Source organism: Helicoverpa zea, chromosome 4 (genome assembly GCF_022581195.2).
Source record: "Helicoverpa zea isolate HzStark_Cry1AcR chromosome 4, ilHelZeax1.1, whole genome shotgun sequence".
NCBI classification, from domain to species: domain Eukaryota; kingdom Metazoa; phylum Arthropoda; class Insecta; order Lepidoptera; family Noctuidae; genus Helicoverpa; species Helicoverpa zea.
Window position 1 is genome coordinate 9,177,850 of NC_061455.1, and position 19,303 is coordinate 9,197,152.

Genomic DNA, 19,303 nt, shown 5'->3' on the forward strand with positions numbered 1-19,303 from the left:
AAATAATTATCACTTAAATATATACTTATCATATATTGTCATGGCCCTATTCATATTCCTATTTTTATTGCGCTAGATATAGACGCCAAGCTGGCCTAAACTAAAACTTTTGATGCTTACAAAAAAAAAGTTTAATAATTAAAAAAAAAAATGTTTCGCACCTCTGAACTTATAATAATAAATAAATAAATAAATAAAAAAGCCCTTTATTCCGAAAATAATAATACTAATATACATTGAGTTTTTCTTATAATATATCCCTGACTTCGGCGTGCCTATTGGCAAAGGCCTCCTCCAACAATTTCCACTGTTGCCTGTCCTGAGTAACCCTTCTCCAGTAAGGACCTGCGGTCCTCTTAAGCTCATCTTCCCATCTAGAGTTCTGTCTTCCTCGGTTTCTCTTACCATCTCTCGGATACCACTCCGTTACCTTCCTGCTCCATTTTCCTAGTTTATCACGCATCATATGCCCTGTCCACCTCCACTTCTGTTGGTCGACTCGTGTTAGTACGTCCGTGAGTTTTTTTATTGACCTTAGGTCGTTATATCTTATCTTATCCTGTCGTTTATAACCGGTCAGGCTTCTCTCCATTGCTCTCTGTGCTACTGCCAGTTTTTCTCTTAGTGCTTTTGTGAGGGTCCAGGTTTCGCATCCGTAAGTTAGGCAGGGAAGTATACAGGAGTTGAATGTCTTTCTCTTCATTGAGATTCCCAATTCTTTAGATTTCATTATTTCTTTCAGCGCCCAGTAGGTATTTCTTCCATCCGCTGGCTATTCGGAGGTTGATTTCTTTTGTCATTTGGTCTTTAGTCGAAATGACTTGACCCAGGTAGATATAGTCTTCAACATATTCCAGGGCACTGTTATTCACTGTTATGTGTTACCCAGTGCTCGAATACGACCTTATAATGCAATATATCAAAAAATTTCAAATAATTCATAGTTTCGAGTCCCTGAAAAATAATTAGAGGCAATTGTGCGAGACCGGAGATAATGTCCTTTTATCCGATCAGCTTCATACAAATTTTTGAATAAAAATTTATCAATGAGCCGTTTATGAGTCTATACTATAATGATACAATTTTAAAGTATGTATGTGGTCTTCCGAAAGATATTCAGGCATAAAAGTCATCACTTTCGAGGTTACTAATCGGATGTCTATGAAACCCGAAATCCATCCCACAGTGCGGCGGCGCACAAGTGGCACAATAGGCATGATGACAGTAATTAAAAATCATTAAAATATTATACTTATTAAATTAAAGTTGAAGCTTGGAATATAAAACGCGCATTGTTTTCTTTTTTAATAATGTGATTAATATTTATTTTTATAAAATAAAACTACGAAATAAGGCAATCCGCCATGATATCTTGAACACCAATCAGAGCGCGTGACGTCACCTTTTGGTCGACGCATTAAAAACTCGCACAAACGTCACATTTCGTATTGTAAACTTCCTCTGCGAATCTCTGTGTTTTCATTAATTAATTGTTTATAACGAGTACTATTTGAATGTAAATGTTATTAAAATCGAATATAAAATAACACGAATCATAAAGCAAGGATTGATTAGGCAAACAACGCTAATTTGCCTAGAATCGATATATGCTAGGAGAGTTTTTGGCATCAAATAAAGATATCTTTAGGATGCAAAAAAGATGTATTATGTCTATGTGTAAACTAAAAGTAACAGACAGTTGTGCACCTTTTTAGGGTTCCGTACCCAAAAGGTAAAACGGGACCCTATTGTTTTCGCTCCTCTGTCCGTCCGTCCATCCGTCCGTCCATCCGTCCGTCCGTCCGTCCGTCCATGTTGGATTTTTCACAGATGATATATTTCTGTTGCCGTTATAACAACAAATACTGAAAATTTAAGAAAATAAATAATTTGGGTGGCTTCCATACAACAAACGTGATTTTTTTTTTATGGTACGGAACCCTTCGTGGGTAAGTCCGAGTCGCACTTGGCCGGTTTTTTACCATTTAGACCTCGTACAAAACCTATATTATACTAGAATCTAGAAAACTATGTAAAAACTTACATCAAAGTGATCTTCACAAAAATAATGGTGTGGGTAAAAAATACTGGGCAATATTGGTTTTGAATCTCGCCTTGCAAGTTTAAGCCACTTTTTTCGTATTTTTTAATGTGAGAAACCAGAGAAACGTACACAAATAACTTAAAATGAGTTGTTATGGATGTGTTCTTACACTGGGGGACCCCACACCACTTATACACTTTCGAATTCATATTTAATAATACAAAAAAACTTAATTATTGAACGAGCGTTGTTTACTTGCATCTTGTCAACCCAAGGCGTGACGTCACAAGTGACGGCATGACACTGACAAGCGTTTTCGCGCCGGATTCAAAGTGGACAGAGAAAAATGCAATTATTTGACAAAAAAACTTCGCATTTTTTTTTAATTAATGATTTTCCGTATAAAATAGACGTATACCTACATCATACAAAGGAATTTAAAAATTTGTCATCATGCCTATTAGCGGCGCGGCGCAGCGGAGTCAAGTGGTGGCAATCAGTGCGCAATCTGCCGCCGCACCGTGCCCGCGACCATGTCACGCTGACACAAGTCTGTTTCACATTCAACCCGTGGCGCTGCGTCAACTGCAACTATTCAAGGTTTCATTTGTTTGAATTTGAGCGCAATTTTCATTATTTCGTCAGGCAGTCAAACGTATCAATGAGTGGCTCCAGACGTCCCCGGAGCACTTGAAATAAACCACATGAATGAGAGGACCTGCATATCTACCGCCGCAACTTCTAGCACACGCCATAAAGTCTTTTTATTTTGTGTCTGCGTAGTTACTAAAATGGCAGCCTTATGGTAGCTTTGTCATGTCCATCCATTAGCCTAGCTTCCAAACGCATTTTCTAGCAAGTTGTCCTACTTTACGAGTTCGGGAGTAAGTCTTTGGAGTCATTTAGGCACCCTCCACTTTATGCTAATGATAAATGATTTACCGAACTTGGTCAATTGAAATGCCGTGCTGTGAAAGAACAAAAGAACTCGAGGGCCTACAGGAAGATATAGACAAAGTATTAGAGCGGAGAAAAAAATATATACTAGAGTTTAGTATGTAAGTGTTCGGTAATAGCTTTTAGTAGGATGAAAATACCCAAGAAATATGATTATGGAATGGAAAATAATATTTATAGATCAGAATGGAAACGGTGCGCATGTAGGAGTTCGCCTTGACTCGGACCTGACATTTCGTAATCAAATCGTAAATATTAAAAATATATATAAGTCACCGGAAAATAACAAGATCCGTAAGTTTATCAATTTACTAGGAAGTTTATAAACTTTCGTAAGATTTTAAACAGGAGATAAATTGTAATATTTTACGTCCACATTTTCGTAAATTTATCAATTCGAATTCCGACGTTATACGGTAAAGGACAACATTCATTTCGTACCCAAAACTGAAAGAGCCGGCCAGAAGAAAAAAATAGTCGATTCTTGTAGAGAAAAATGCCCTGAAGATTTTTTACTATTACAAAAATTGTCTACAATTAACCCCTAGGCAAAATCAAAATCAAAAATCATTTATTCAAACTTGGCTGCAAGACAGCACTTTTTGAACGTCAGGAATTTACATAAGACAGCTCCCAAAACGCCCACCCTTCACCACTTCCTATGTGTTATTGCTGGGAAGAAGAAGTGGCGCAACAAACTCCCCAGCAACACGTCTGTCTGCAGGTTGGAAGAACCTTAAATATTGTTTGATATAAAAATTTGTATACAATGTAAGACAATATGCGATATTGATTTACAATAACAGTAAAAAAATATTTATACAACCACCACATGCTAGCTAGCACTCGCCCTACATACCTTAACTAACTCAAGCATTGAATGTTTGATAAGATTAAAATTATAGCCTCCAATTATTTACACTTAATAGGATATAAGAGAATGCCCACCTACATGTGCTATTATATTGTAATCTAGTAAATTAGACCGCTCAGCCAGAACATAAATAAAATAAAAAGAGTTTACAAAATTAAAACAATTATATAGTCAGTAAGACGACCTGGCACCACAAGCAGCACCCGTTCACGAGCATAACGCGAGGATCAGCCATTGCCCCCCTCGCACATTTTTGAGGCAGGGAGGCAACCCGACCGCCGACGCTACCGCAAGCAGTGCCGTCTAAGGGAGCATGACGTACTCACTGCTACACAACTCATTATCAAGATCAAATTTATAGTTCGCGCTAAGTAGTGGTCCTTATTTACTAAAATCCAAAGCAAAAAAAATAAATAAAAATAAATAAATACAATGAATGTAATAAATTAAATAATAATAATACAATTTTGTCATTTAGCGATTATATGGGAGAAATTAAAATTATCTAAATAATGTAGCTGTCTTGCGTTTTTCATGGCGACCAACTATTTTTATCATTCATATAATCGTTGATGGTATAATATGCCTTTTGTATAAGAACAGCCTTAATTTGTACTTTGAATTTATTAAACGGCAGTTCTAGTAAGTTCAGAGGAAGTTTATTATAAAAATGAATACCTAAACCCATAAATGAGTCATGCACTTTAGGATAACATTAGGACCTAGGTTTTTTACATTAGGCAAAGTGAACTTAATGCATTTTGTTTTTTTAGCATTCAGTACTAAATTGTTTGTTGTAAACCAGTGCGTAACTGTTGAAAGTGCACTGTTTACGTCGTCAAATTGTTCTCTATTTCTATCAACTTTGAAGATGAGAGATGTATCATCTGCAAATAATACAACATCGCAGATATTATTGAGGTGGTAAGGTAAATCATTAATGTACACTAAGAATAAGAAGGGACCTAATATAGAGCCTTGTGGCACGCCTAGCTGAACTGGAAGGCCCGATGATTTAGAACCATTTACATCTACACATTGCAATCTATGTTGCAAATAAGATTCTATCACGTTTAGAGCTTCATTTTGGACTCCGTAACAGCGTAATTTGCGTAAAAGTGTATCGTGATGGACGCAATCAAAAGCTTTGGAAAGGTCACAAAAGACCCCAATAGCATTTTGAGAATTTTCCCACGCATTGTAAATGTGTTTTAAAAGTGCAACACCAGCATCTGTGGTTGAACGACCTTTGGTAAAGCCATATTGTTCTGAATGAAGGAGGCTATTTACATTGAAATATCGTCGCAGCTGCTTGAGTATCAATTTTTCAAAAATTTTACTTAACGCAGGTAAGATGGAAATAGGTCTAAAATTAGTAATGTCTATCTTATTTCCTGATTTAAATAGAGGTATGACTTTACTGTGTTTCATGAGGTCAGGAAAAACACTAGCGTCAATGCACTTGTTGAACGTAATTGCAAGGTAAGGAGCAATGACGTCAATTATATTACCTAACAACTTAATGGAAATATCCCAATAATCTCCCGTATTTTTTAATTTAAGAGTTTTAAAAACATTAAGTACGTCTATTGAAGTAACGTGCTCAAAACTAAACGAAGAATTACAGTGGGGCACACTAGCACGCATAAGCTGTTCAGCGTCAGTTGAAGATGAATTTAAGGAGCGAGTCGTGGTTACAGGTATATCCGCAAAGAATTCATTAAAAGCTTTGGCTACATCAGGCGCATTACTAACAAGTTTGTCGTCCAGTTTAATCTCTAACTTGTTGTTTTTGCTCACTGACTTGCCCGTTTCATTATTTATAATTGTCCAGGTTGTTTTTATTTTATTTGAGGAGTTTTTAATTGATTCACTTAAAAATTTTGATTTTGCAAAGTTACAGACCTTTTTAAATATTTTCGAATATTGTCTAACATAGTCTACAAAATTATCATCAAATTGACAAGTTTTCATACCGTATAACTCATATAGTCTCGCTCTACTTTTATAAATACCTGGAGTGGCCCATTGGTTAAATTTGGCCGAGGGACCTTTAATATTTATGGTTTTGGTCTCGAAAGTAGAATTGAACTCTTTCTGTATAACACCAAATAGAGATCCGTAAATGGCGTTAGGGTCATCGTTATCAAGAACAGAAGGTTCCAGATTTTTTGTTACGTTACTTTTAAATCTAGCACAACGACTAGCTGAATATGGTCTGCATTCTATTTTAAGTGGCTTAGTGTGAACTAACATGGGAAAACTAACTTTTTGTCCACAGTGGTCAGACGTAAGATGGTTTATGACTAAATCATTGGAGGCCTCAGTGTCGCTAAATATGTTATCCAGACAGGTAGGCTGCTATTTGACTTTGAAAATACCAAAAAAGCGGCCCTGCTTTCCCCATGATGGGTTTTAGTCAGTAAGAGTCTGACTTCCCCATAGCGAGAGGGGGGTCATTTGAAGACTTCCCAAGTTGGGCAGGAGTCGTTTGAAGGCAGCGGCTGCCTTCTCCAGTTTGGGGCCGTAATGTAATGATCCAAACATTGTGGGATTTTTTGGTATTTTCAAAGTCAAATAGCAGCCTAGGGGTTAATTGTAGACAATTCTTGTAATAGTAAAAAATCTTCAGGGCATTATTCTCTACAAGAATCTACTTTTTTTTTCTTCTGGCAGGCACTTTCATTTTTGGGTATAAAATGTAAACGAGACTTGAATGATCTCCTTTATAAACTAACGAAAATCTATTCGTAAGATTTTATATGGTTTGACCAATCACAGAAACTCTTTTAGATCTTTGAGATACGTAAAATAACACACTGCTCTCTGATTGGTCAATGTTCATAGTGGCAATGCTTAGGAAGGAGAAGTGACACGTGACAGCCAACCAATCAGATCGCGCGTAGCGTTTGGTTACTGCTTACTTATTATTTTACGAGTGAGTTCAGTAAGTTTATCAATTTACGAAAATGTGGACGTAAAATATTACAATTTATCTCCCGTTTAGAATCTTACGAAAGTTTATAAACTTCCTAGTACATTGATAAACTTACGGATCTTGTTATTTTCCGGTGACATATATAAGCATAGGCTTTGTGGAGCCTGGGTTTCGTCCTAAAGGAGAGCTTTACAAGCATCGCTCCGCTAACTTCTATGTACGAGTACAATGCTTTGATACGAAGTCAGCTCGAATGTAACTTAAACCTGCGAGTTCCGCGTGAAGCTATCCATTGATTTTAAATTATGAAATTATTGCGTGGCAAGACATCAAACCCAGGTATATAGAAATAAATAAACCTGTACGTACTCGACATCAATGTATCGAGAAGACTACTGCCGCGTCTATTGGCAGTCTCCAGCAGTACGAGCGATCCACTGAGTAAACCCCACAACGCGTGTCTTCCGAGTAGATAACAATATGTTAATTTTTTCTCTAAGTGAGTTCACAAAAACCGCTATATATACACTTTAAGTTATTTATAGTTAATGCAAATAAAACTTGGTTTTTGCTCAGCAACGGCAAGAAAAAAAAAAACTAATGATGGCCACAGAATTGAATGGGGAAATTCCTGCAATGATTATGATGATGTGTTAATAAATAAGTAAATAAATTTCCGCTCTGGTCTATTTTTAGCTGTTTTGATATGATTTTTGTCCGTGACCTTGGTGTTGTCACATTTCCATCTCATCTGCGGCCTTCCGACTGATCTTTTAAATAATATGGAAATACCACGGTTCCCATTCAAAGATTGTTTTGCACCAAGATCTGATTTTCTACTTAACAAAGCGTCGTACCACGTCGGAGACTTAGTCTTCGGAGCCATTTACCTGTCGGTCATCTCCGAGTGTTCCTCCCACCAGTTTACTCTCTTATGACTTAGGATTATTTTTACTATATGCATTTAATAAATAAAATTTCTAGCCTGATGCAGATAGAAAGGCACATTTCTCTCCCATAGTTTTTCTCAGTTCTCTATGTATAGTCGTAAGTCGTGCTATTGAATTTAGTAATCAAATGGAAACTTCACAATGAAGGCAGTACAGGCTAGCTGAATGTTATTAACATAGTAATAGATACGTGTGCTGACGTCACGCAGGTGTAGTGATAACACGCGATGGCGCGATAAGCGCGCAGTGCGCCGTTGTGGCGCTGTTGCAAGTAGGCCGATGTAATCACCTCTGCTACGTCAACATGCGGAAACAACAAACGACCACAAACCGGTATAGTTAGTCATTTGTACATTAATCACTTACATAAGAAACAAATATGGCGCCCACTTGCCACTACGCACCGATTCATTTATTTGAAAGTGAGCGAGCCGTGTTTACAGCTCGTGAGCGGTGGGCACGTCTAACCAGTCCAGCCGACGGAAGATGCCGCTTGTCCAGATTACTGTGCTGATAAATGCACGCCGCAGGTATTGGATCAACAGGGTTCACATCGAAGGGCGAAATAAAAATGTCGTAGGTTTTATTACGGTGCCGAGGGCACATAAGTACCTCAATGGCCAAAAGGCGGGAACACACCTGCAGAAGCAAGAGACTGTGTCGTCGATGTCGAGCGGCAGCACGGGCGGCGCGGGGCTGGGCGCGGGCGGCACGCTGCGGTACTTGACGTGCAGCACGCGCCGGGCCGCGCGCGCGCCGCTGCGCCGCAGGATGCCCGCCGGCCACCGCGCGCCCGCGCGCCCCGAGCCCTCCGAGCCGCCGGCCGAGCTCATCCCGCGCACGCGCCCAGCGCCACCATGCACCCAGCGCACCGCACTCCACGCACTGACACCGGACGAGCGGCACGAAGGCGACCCGACCGCGCTAGCCTCGCCGCGATCTCAACTCTGGGACAAAAAAACGGCGCTCACGTTTGCGCACCGCGGACGACTGACGGCGGCGGCGAGAGGACGCCCGGCGCCGCGCGGTGACATCACGCCTTATCAGCACAGGTGTGAGCGCCGCGGGCCGCCGCCGCGCCGCTGTCGCACAACAATCTTGTTTACACTGCACAACTGTACATGCTGCCCCGCTGCGATGCTGCCGGCTCTTGTAGTGTTGCTAATCTTTCTTGTTTGTGTTTGATCATATCATCATGTTGGTCTTCCTTATGTATAGGCGAAAAAATTCTTTGTTTATGAAATTTCTATTATTGTATTGCTATTAGGAAAAGGCTGAGCTGATGACGATATTTGTTTTTTTCCCTATTATGTTTGGATCTGGTTCCAGTCCCACAGCTTCCAGAGCCAGTTGTACTGTGCAGGGCTGTTAGTCACCCAATTGGTCCTCCTTGAAAAGGACAATGGGCAAGTTGTATGGGATTTGGTACCTACTCCAACAGTAACGTATAATATATCATTAGGAAGGTATTTACGGGAAAAATAATAAAAACAACGGGGCTTGCCTCTATTAGCTGTCCGATCCGAGGAATTATAGAAATTGAATCGACATAAAAATAAGCTGGTCATCCATATACACAAATACATTAAGATAAATCAATGTAGTTATTTTGAACTTAGTAAATATACATCTTACGTTGTTTTAGATACATTCTATTATAATCTAAAGGTTTTAGTAGACTATGGAGTCATACTACTGATTTGACAAAACATTTTTTATATTATCTTTTTTTTTGACAAATTCATCAATTTCTCAGCACCTCAAGAGGAGCACGAACCCTCTTGCTCCTCTTGAGCTTGTAACGTGTGTCGACAGTCTTTTATCAATGCAGTTAGGCAGCAGGCAGGAAACATTCTAAGAAGGCCAAATTCCAGTTTTTTTTTCTTTACCAGTTTTTATTACATCTACCCTATTCGTCGATGTCACGCGAAATGGACAAGGATTTGGGACTAGTCGTCATAGTAAACATTTTTTGCCTTTGGCAGGGTACCAAAACGCTCATCGTCCTTTTACATCTCTGGCGAAGCTTCGAAGGAATCACAGTGAAAATAGTTAGCTATCTTGCCAGCGTTGTTATTAATCTTTGAAAACATTTAAGTCTTTGATGACATCTTACTCCAATATGGCAATACTCCATTTGAAATAAACATGTATAGTGCATGCCACCATAGTGGCGGTAAGGTCAGGAGTCATTGCTCCCTCACCTACCACATTACGCAGGTCCTCACCGGACACGGTGGTTTTGGATGGTACCTGCACCGAATCGGTTGTGGAGCCCGGGTGTCATCACTGTGCAGCCAGCCCTGAGGACACGGTGGACCATCCAGGAGTGCCCTGATTTTTAGTCAGTAAAAGTCTGACACTCCCTTACCGCTCCTAACCCACAGAGGGAGGGGTCATTTTATGATTTTTGCCATCGTTAAAAAAGAAACCTATATGATCTTGATATAATATTTTACACAAATATAGGTATAGGTACTAAACAAAAATGCGCTTAAAATAATGATTCAATTGTTTATGTTATTGTGAGTAGGTATTGTATTTATGCAGATTTATGTTTTATTTTTAAAATTAAACTTTAAATAATTAATATAGACATATGTTTATCATCAGACATTGTGCATTCCCAAATAGAGCTTTTTACTTTATCTTTATTTTAAACTAGCTGATCCAGCAAACTTTGTATTGTTTAAACCTTCCCAGGACTTCCCAAACATTTTAAAACCAAGATAGCCAAATCCATCTTGCCATTCCTGAGTTTTAGTTTGTGAGTGACTAACGAACAACAATTCATTTTTTATGTATAAGATAAGCTCTAAAAATAACAATTACTTTTCTGTTGTGTTTATAACTATAAGGACATCATTGTGTAACAAATGTTTCAGCCGCATCACAGAGGAACTACTTCCCATACGCAGTTATAATATCACAATATAATTTATGTAACATATGTATATAATAGCTATTTTTTAATAGTAGGTACAAACAAACAAAAATGATTTTCCTTTTTATTATATGAGTGATGTAAATCTTAAATTAATAATTTCTTATTTCATTAATAAGAAGTTAAAGTCAGAAGTAAACTGATAAACTCCAACTAAGCTTACATGCTAGGAGTTTAGAGTTTAATGACTAGAAAATGCATGAAAAAATTGTTAATACTTCTTTATAGCATTGCTAACTTTATTTTGCAGGCTTGAAAGGTCTTTAAGCAGAGATAAGGCAGTCTATGGGTCGTCTTAGGGGACTAAGCACGCAGGAGGAATTGGACAACATTGTGAAAGGAACATGCAGTGCACAAGTTTCGTTGTCCGTAAGAACAATGGCAAGCGGCCACTCACCCCATGAACCAGTCGACGGTGTCACGCAGGTACTCCGGTAATCGCTCCAGCTTGACGGATTCTCTCCGACTTACTTCTCAACAAAAAGTAACAGCACTGTAGTCTCAACGAGTCCCGCGCCTTAGCCACACACAATCACAAACTGTCTCATCACAATGCGCGGTGATAACCGACGGATTACAACTAACTGTACTCTAAGAACGAATAACAACTTAAAGTTTATTAGAGCGTAACGTCGTCGCAGAACCCTATCATTGAAAAATTTCACTGCAACAATCCGAGCAGCTGAGCCATAATCGCCATGTTGCGGTTGCGCAACTTAAACAATGCATAAATAAATATTTCAAAACCGTACCTACAACTGTAATGCTTAAGCACAAAAATAATATGCGTATTTCAATTAAATTTGATAAATTGAATACAATTTAATGAAACTTCACTGTTTTTGTAGACAGATTAGGACCGTCATAGTATAATTTTTATCTATGTCACTCAGACATCACTCAGATAGCTTTTTTTTTTTTTTTTTTGGAATTTTATGACCTGGTAACTGAGACCTTTAAGTCAAGTCATTTTTTACACATAAACTTTATCACTTCACTTCACGACACTTAAATTGTTTTGATAGTATTTTTAATGTATTTGTATATGGGTTTATAACTGTTCTTGTCTTTTAATAACTGTTTAAGTGGCGGCGGGCGGGATGAAGAATCAAACTTAATTTTCAGTTCACACAGTTCACTAGCCAACACTAATCTGTCAAGTAGGAAGGTTTGGCAGTCAAAAATAAGATGCTCCATGGTTCCTTCTTGTGATTCACAATGGGGGCACGTATTACTCGTAATAATCCCAAGTCTAGCAAGGTGTGACGGTGCAGTATTATGGCCAAAGCGCAATCTATTTAACGTAGTGATAAAGTCTCGGCTGGCTTCTTTCAGTCTATTGTACCAGGGTCTAACAGGTAATCTTTCTTGAATACTTCCATACCACTTCCCTTTGATGTTTTGGTCTTTCTTCCACATTTCTAACCATAAATTATGTACATTTTCATTAATACATTGCAGGAAATCAGTCATCGGAATTTCCATTGCATTTCTAACATCAACAGCATTATTACCATCATATGCGGTTTTATCAGCTATTTCATTGCCAGAGATGCCTCGGTGAGATGGTACCCACAGGAACGCAATTTCGATATGCTTAAGGTAATACTGATAAATTATTTCTTTGATAAAATACAAAATATAATTAGACTTAAATGAAATTGAAAGGTTAGCTAAAGATTTTATCAAGCTTAGTGAATCAGAAACAATCAAAAAGTATTTACAATGATCAAACTGACGAATATATAATAATGCCCTATAAACCGCATATGCCTCTGCAGTGAATATATTACAAGTATTGTGCAGAACAAAGCTTCGAGAGAATTTTGAATGTGAATCGTATATAGCAGCATGCACATAATCGTTCCCCTTACTGCCATCAGTATAAATAACATAATAATTCTTATTTTCTGCCAAAAACTGCAACATTTCAAAATTATTATTAATTGAATTTTGCATTACTTTAATAGGATGTGTAATACTCTGATAAGAGAAGGAGTAACATGGCCATGGGCACTGTTTTCTAACACCAGTAAAACTATTCTCTGTTTCCAGCAATATTTTGGATAATGTTGGGGAATTGCCACTCAAGAGATCCTCTCCTGTTGTTAGTCTACTAGAATTAGTATTTACAAAAGGTACAATTTTATTTTTTATTTTCTTGTTATTTGCAGCAATTAGCTTAAGACAGAATCTCCCTGCAAGTAGAATACGTCTCAAAATTAAGGGCATCAATTTAGTCTCTACTTCCATGGCCCTTATGGGAGTAGAGCACATTGCACCAGAAATTGTTCTCAAAGCTCTGTTCTGCAAGAGATCTAATTTATTTACATGAGTACTATTTATATACACTAGAGAACTATAATCGAAATGACTCCTAACTATACTTTTGTACAAAATTGACAATATTTTCGGGTCTGCCCCCCATGAAACACCTGCGAGACATTTCATTATATTTAAGCCTTTTAGAGCATTCTTTGATATGTATTTAATATGTTCCTCGAAAGTTAATTTTCTGTCGATTACTATGCCTAAAAATTTCTTTGAATTTACTGTGTTTATAATTTCTCCATTATAAATTACTTTTGAATTTGTATTTTCATTTCCAAATATCATGACACTGCTTTTGGAGGGGTTAATTTTTAAATGCAATACATCATTATAGTAGTGGAATAGTTCAGACAGGGCTTTGTTGATATTGTCAATCGCAATTTCTACATTATAATTACTAGTGTACAGAACAATATCATCTGCAAACTGCAGAATTTCTACATTACTATTTACAAATTTACATATTTCACTTGTGTATATATTATATAGCAAAGGAGACAGTGTAGCACCCTGCATAGTACCTCTAGATGTAGATTTTGGACCATACAATGTATTATTGTGCCTTACATAGACTGTTCTATTTTTTAAGAAGTTAAATATCCATTTACACAGCTGACCAGGCACGCCCAACCTAGACATAACTTCTACAAGTATAGTCGGATCTAAACTGTCAAATGCACCTTGAACATCTAGAAATACACAAACAGTGTTTAACTTTCTATCTTTTGCATGTTTCAGGTCAAAGATTAAAGAAGTGAAGCTGTCAGCACAACTTCGTCCTCGACGAAATCCATATTGAACATGTGGAATGATGCTGTTAGATTCCATATACCAATCTAAACGATTTTTGATCATGTTTTCAAATATTTTCCCTAGACATGAGGAGAGTGATATTGGTCTATAAGAGCTGGCCAACTTTGCAGGTTTATCTGGTTTGAGTATTGGAATGACACATTGAGTTTTCCATGACTGTGGAATACGTTTACAATGCCAAAGGAGATTAAGAACATTAAGAAATATTTTTTGCGCAGATTCATCTAAATTTTTAATAATACAATATGGAAAATCATCTAAACCAGGTGTAGTGTCTCTCCGAGATATCAAACTCATGTTAAATTCTGACCATGTAAAAGGATGTAATAAAAATTTTGAATTTAGATTGTCATTGTTTAATTCAAAAATACTGCCTAAATTATCAGAATCTTTTAAATTACTATTATCTGATAATTTATCTAGAAATGGAGAAACAAACTCATCACTGTATGATTTGTTGCCAGTTCTTATACCTTTAAACATTTTAAGATGATTCCAAATCTTACTTATAGGTGTAGTTCTATTAAAAGTGTTACATAAGTTATCCCAACCTATTCCTCTTTGTTCCGATATAGTTCTTTTCTTAAGCGCATCTTTTCTTTTGTAATCTAAATAATTCTCCATAGTAGACTCACTTCTATAAAGTTTTAATGCATTATAAGAGGCAATTACACTTTTTTCACAAATGTCATTCCACCAAGGAGCTGGAGGCCTGCTTTTAAAATTATTTAATTTAGTGAGTTTAGGAATTGTCATCTCTTTTAAAGTATCTAATCGAGAACAAAAATCATTATAGGTTGAAATAGGATCATACAATTTTAGGGCTAAATCATTGAATATTGTTTTGGAAATAGTTTTATACTTTATCCAATCTGCTTTTTTGTATATAAATCTATCAACTGGGGGATTAATTTGATATTTATCTATTTGTAGAGTAATCTCTGTTATTGTTGGATAGTGATAACTACCCATGGCATCATCATGCACAGACCACTCGCATATTGATGCGAGGTTAGCACTAACAAAGCTAACATCAATTGCAGATGGATTTCGTCTCGGGTTATTAACAGTTGTAAAACTACCATCATTCAAAATACATAAATCCAAGTCATCAATGATATTAAATAAATCCTGACCTCTGCTCTTAGTGGATAGACAACCAAATGCAATGTGATGCGCATTAAAATCACCGCTGATAAAGATGGGCTTTGGAAGATCATTAATTATATTACGCAGTCTGTTGATTCGTAGGTGTCCACTAGAAGGAGGACAGTATACACAAAGAATAGTTAAGCTACCATGCACAGTAGATAAGGACAAAGCAACAGTTTGTATGTCTTCATAAAATCTAGTGTTTAAAACTGTGTACTTTAAGTATGGCTTAATTAGTATTGCTACACCATTATGAGCGTTATTGGAATTTTGATTATAAATATTATATCCAGGTATTCTAAAATTATGATCTTTAAACCATGTTTCGTTAAGTAAGCAAATGTCAATATTTTGTTTTTCTAAGAATTGAATTAATAAGGGTTTCTTACTATTGGCACTCTGTATGTTATACTGAGCAATACGTAGCTTAGATATTGTGTGACTTGGATCCATTACTTTAGATTTTTAAGTAAAGTTTCTTTAATACTGTTTATGGTAGTAGGCGTATTATCTCCCTTATTACCTAGTTCCACCAATGTTTGCACCAGGGCCATGAGTACATCATTGCTGGCAACTATTTGTGCTTTGATGTCCACCTTAGGGACTTCCTTAGGTTTATTTACATTATGTACAGTATTATTTACAACAGGCTTATTTACAGAAGTATGTACAGACTTATTTACAGATGTATGTACAGACTTATTTACAGTTTTATTTACATTATTATCAACTAGTTTCATTTTTGGAGGTGAAAGAGGTGGAAATTGTGAAATATCAGTCATTTGTTGTTTTGTCATTGTTGCACTTGCGTAAGTTATTTTATTTTTCTTTTCTAAAATTTTGTTTAATTTAATTGGACACAATCTAGATATTGCCAGATGAGGCCCACTGCAATTGACACAGCAGATCTCTGTTGGTTTGTCACATACTTTATATAAATGCTCACCTCCACAAATGGAACATCTTTGTTTACCATTGCATATTCTAGCAGAATGGTTAAATTTGAAGCAACGGAAACATTGCTGCAATGGGGGGACATATTCAAATACTCGGTATGAAAATAAATCATATTGTACATTGTCTGGAAGAATATTTGATAGAAAAGTTATGCTAACTGTTTGTAGTGGTACTCGCTCTTGTCCAACTTTCTTTGTGAATCTTCTTACAGCTATTATTTCATAGATTGAAGACAGTTTTGTATATAATTCTTTGTTAGAGATGTTTGCTGGTACAAATCTGATTATACCTGTTTTTTCTATTTGCGCAGCCGGAATAAATGCTTTCAAATCATGTTTGTTAAGAAAAGCAGTATTATTAATAAAATTATTAGCAGTATTATATTGCTTGAATATTACCGCTATTTTATTCGCATTAATGCGCTGTATGGCCGTCACCCCTTTTATTTCGCTAGAAAATATGTGGTTAAGGTAGATAGGGCTCTTATTTCCTATTCTATCCTTATTGTTGGTGGCTTCAATGAACACTTTAAAGTCCACATAGGGTGCATTTTCTGGATATAGTCTTTTATAATCTGGTTTGAAATATGGTGTATAGTCAGTACGCTCACCGCCGCCGCCATCACCACAGCAGTCCATCGCAGTCCCTTCGCCTCCGGCCTCAGACCGGGGACGTTTATGTGAGGTGGGCGGGTTATCCCCGCCCCCCTCATTTCCCACCATTTTCACAGTTTTCCACACCTAGCACTTTTGTTTTAATTACTTTTACATAAAAAAAAACTAGCAAATGTTTAATAAAAACAAATTTTGAAAAAATCCTGAACCGCGCTTATTTAAAGTTCCCGCCAGAAAAACCAATCACACTCAGATAGCTCACCAAAGAGCATCCAAAGAGCAAAGAATTATTTTAAATTTTATGTCTAGCAACATCTTATTTACTGTCATCTGTTTCGACCAGTGTTGCAACTAAAAGAAACAATTCGAACTATTGATTCGAACCCTCGCCTCGCCTCGCCTCGGAATAGTATTTAGTTTCAGAGTTTGGAATCCAAGTCTCATTCAATTTTCTGTTCAGGAATTCCGATATGGGATTCCGTGACACTCGCCCACATGTTCCGGTTCTGACTATCCTGAACGCACGGAGAAAACGAACTGAACGTCAGGTTTTTCCGTTCGAAAAAAAATAAGAACGTGTGCGCTTTTGTGAACATTTTGTACGATAAAAGAGCTCTAGGAGATATTGAAACCAGATATTTCAGTCGACTATATTTTGTATTGTTAGGAAGCTGTCTTTTTATACCATAACGCTGCAAAAAATAATCAGTATTGACTACCTAATTCTAGGTAGTCGGTGAAAAACTCGAAGGGATTCGATTATGTATGGAATGAAATGTCTTATAGTTCCTAAACCCCCATTCAGAGTACGTCGCCTTGATAAGAAGTGATCTATCAAATGAGACACTTCTGATGACACCAGGTTCAACTCTGTTGGAGGTGATAAAGGTATCCTTACAATATCCCACATTGCCTCTTCAAACCGATTATTTTAACTGATGATAACTCAAAAACTGCTTCAAAGATGTTGATGAAAATCAAATCGGACTAGCTTTGAGATAGTTTGTCTACATAAAAATAATATATTTCAAAATCGGTCCACGCAACTCCGAGTAACTGGTTAACAAACTTGAAGTTAATTGATTGTTAAGGATACTAAAATGTCGTATATTTCCAAAACCCCATACATTTGGATGAAATCGTTATGATAATCATGATCAATCGAAGGATGCGCTTCCGATAGTTTCAAGTCTGTTGGTGGGTAGGGACAGGGTCCATTCACAATCCGGCATTGTCCCTTGAATGTGAATCAGAATCATGTCAGTGTCTTATTTCTTCTTCCATTTTCTTCATGGAGATTGCATGGGGTTGCATGTCAACGAAGGTTGTATTCCATGTCGCTACAGAGCATTTCGGTTTCCGAATCTGAATATCTTATCCGAAAACCGAATGTGTGCATCCAGTCGTAATACTCGTAATCTGTGAGTCGCGTCGCGTCGTCGTATAGGAAAAATATTCGTCATGATAAATTAAAATGCAATTGGCAACTGGCAACATTCATGGAACGAAAATAACTCCTCTTTTGGCGCAAAGGCTAGAGGGCCATGCCATTAAAAATTAAAAAAAAAAAATAACTCCTCTGACAAGTTCGACTGTCTGCCCTATGGGCAAAAAAAAAAAAAAATCAAGTTCGACTGCTTGAAGGGTGGTTCTTTCTTTCTTCTATCTATGTATGCGAGCCATGAGATTACCAACAATCGACAACAGAAGAATTATTAATTGAGAAATACATCCAAGTAATAGTTAAATAACCTATATAATAATACAATCATGTTCCGCTTACCCTATGGAGAAAGAGTTGACCCCATGGAAGAAAAGCGCCAAGCGCGTGAGAATACCATCAGTAGCGTGATTACTTTCGCTATACTTTGTGCCGCTATCAGAGTGGGTAAGTTTACTATCGAAGAATAGCCCCTAATACCATATCAGACGGTTGATATCCGAAATTTGTTTAAAATGTAGTCGGAAACTGTTCTTTTCTCTATGTTATTTCTTATTATGACAATCTAATGTTATAGGTTAGATCTTCAAATTTCTATGTACTTACGGGTTTCTAGAGTAAGTTGTAAATGTATTCCTATGTATTATTAATTTTGCTGTTTAAGTAAGTTTAATGAGACCTTTACCTTCAGTTGCCATGAGTTTTGATATGGTGAAAGCGATTAAAGCCTGTCTGAATCCTAGTGGTTACTAACTTTTGATGAATCCTAACAAGGTTGGTTATCTAATAGATTGGACTGTCAGCGCATCTTTGAGAGAATAGCTTTTCTGTTATACTATACAATCTTTTTCACAGCACCCATAATACTGGAACACAGTGGTCTTCAAGCTTAAGGCTATACATAAGATACAAACCAAAAAATGCTGGAAGATTTAATCAGCAGGTAGCTGCATTGTTTATTATAGAAGATGTTTATTTCAAATAAATTCATGTGAGCAATCCTGGTTATTTATTTAACCCCATGCTTACCACACTGCTGCCATCTCTAAAACCCCCAGGGCTGAAAGCTGGCAAAATCCAGTTCTCTCTTCTCATCCATTTTCAAACGTTTTTGATTCTCGTTCTACCTAATGATGATGTCCTCCTAGCCGATTATCGCTACGGCTACGGCGGCTGTTCTCATGTAAGGAGATTAGCCAACTGCGCAGGACATATTATAGTGCACGAGCATTTGCGCAGACACAGGTGCACTCCCTATTCCTTCACTCTCATAGCCCGATGGGACGGC

At 37.1% G+C, this 19,303-nt stretch overlaps 3 long non-coding RNA genes across 3 annotated transcripts in view; 2 read left to right on the top strand and 1 right to left on the bottom strand.

Annotated features, from left to right (window-relative positions):
- LOC124629479 overlaps positions 1-11,616 on the bottom strand; it is a 40,354-nt gene extending 28,738 nt beyond the window's left edge. Inside the window, exon 1 of the long non-coding RNA XR_006984297.1 lies at positions 11,105-11,616. This is a non-coding gene — a long non-coding RNA (uncharacterized LOC124629479). The remainder of the gene's footprint in view (positions 1-11,104) is intronic.
- On the top strand, positions 8,016-11,528 carry LOC124629480. Its single transcript, XR_006984298.1, has 2 exons — positions 8,016-8,096; positions 10,958-11,528. It is a non-coding gene; the product is annotated as an uncharacterized LOC124629480 (long non-coding RNA).
- Positions 11,617-17,512: 5,896 nt separating the features above from the next.
- LOC124630108 lies at positions 17,513-19,014 on the top strand. The gene is made up of 2 exons (XR_006984378.1): positions 17,513-18,462; positions 18,871-19,014. It is a non-coding gene; the product is annotated as an uncharacterized LOC124630108 (long non-coding RNA).
- The last annotated feature ends 289 nt before the right edge of the window (positions 19,015-19,303 follow it).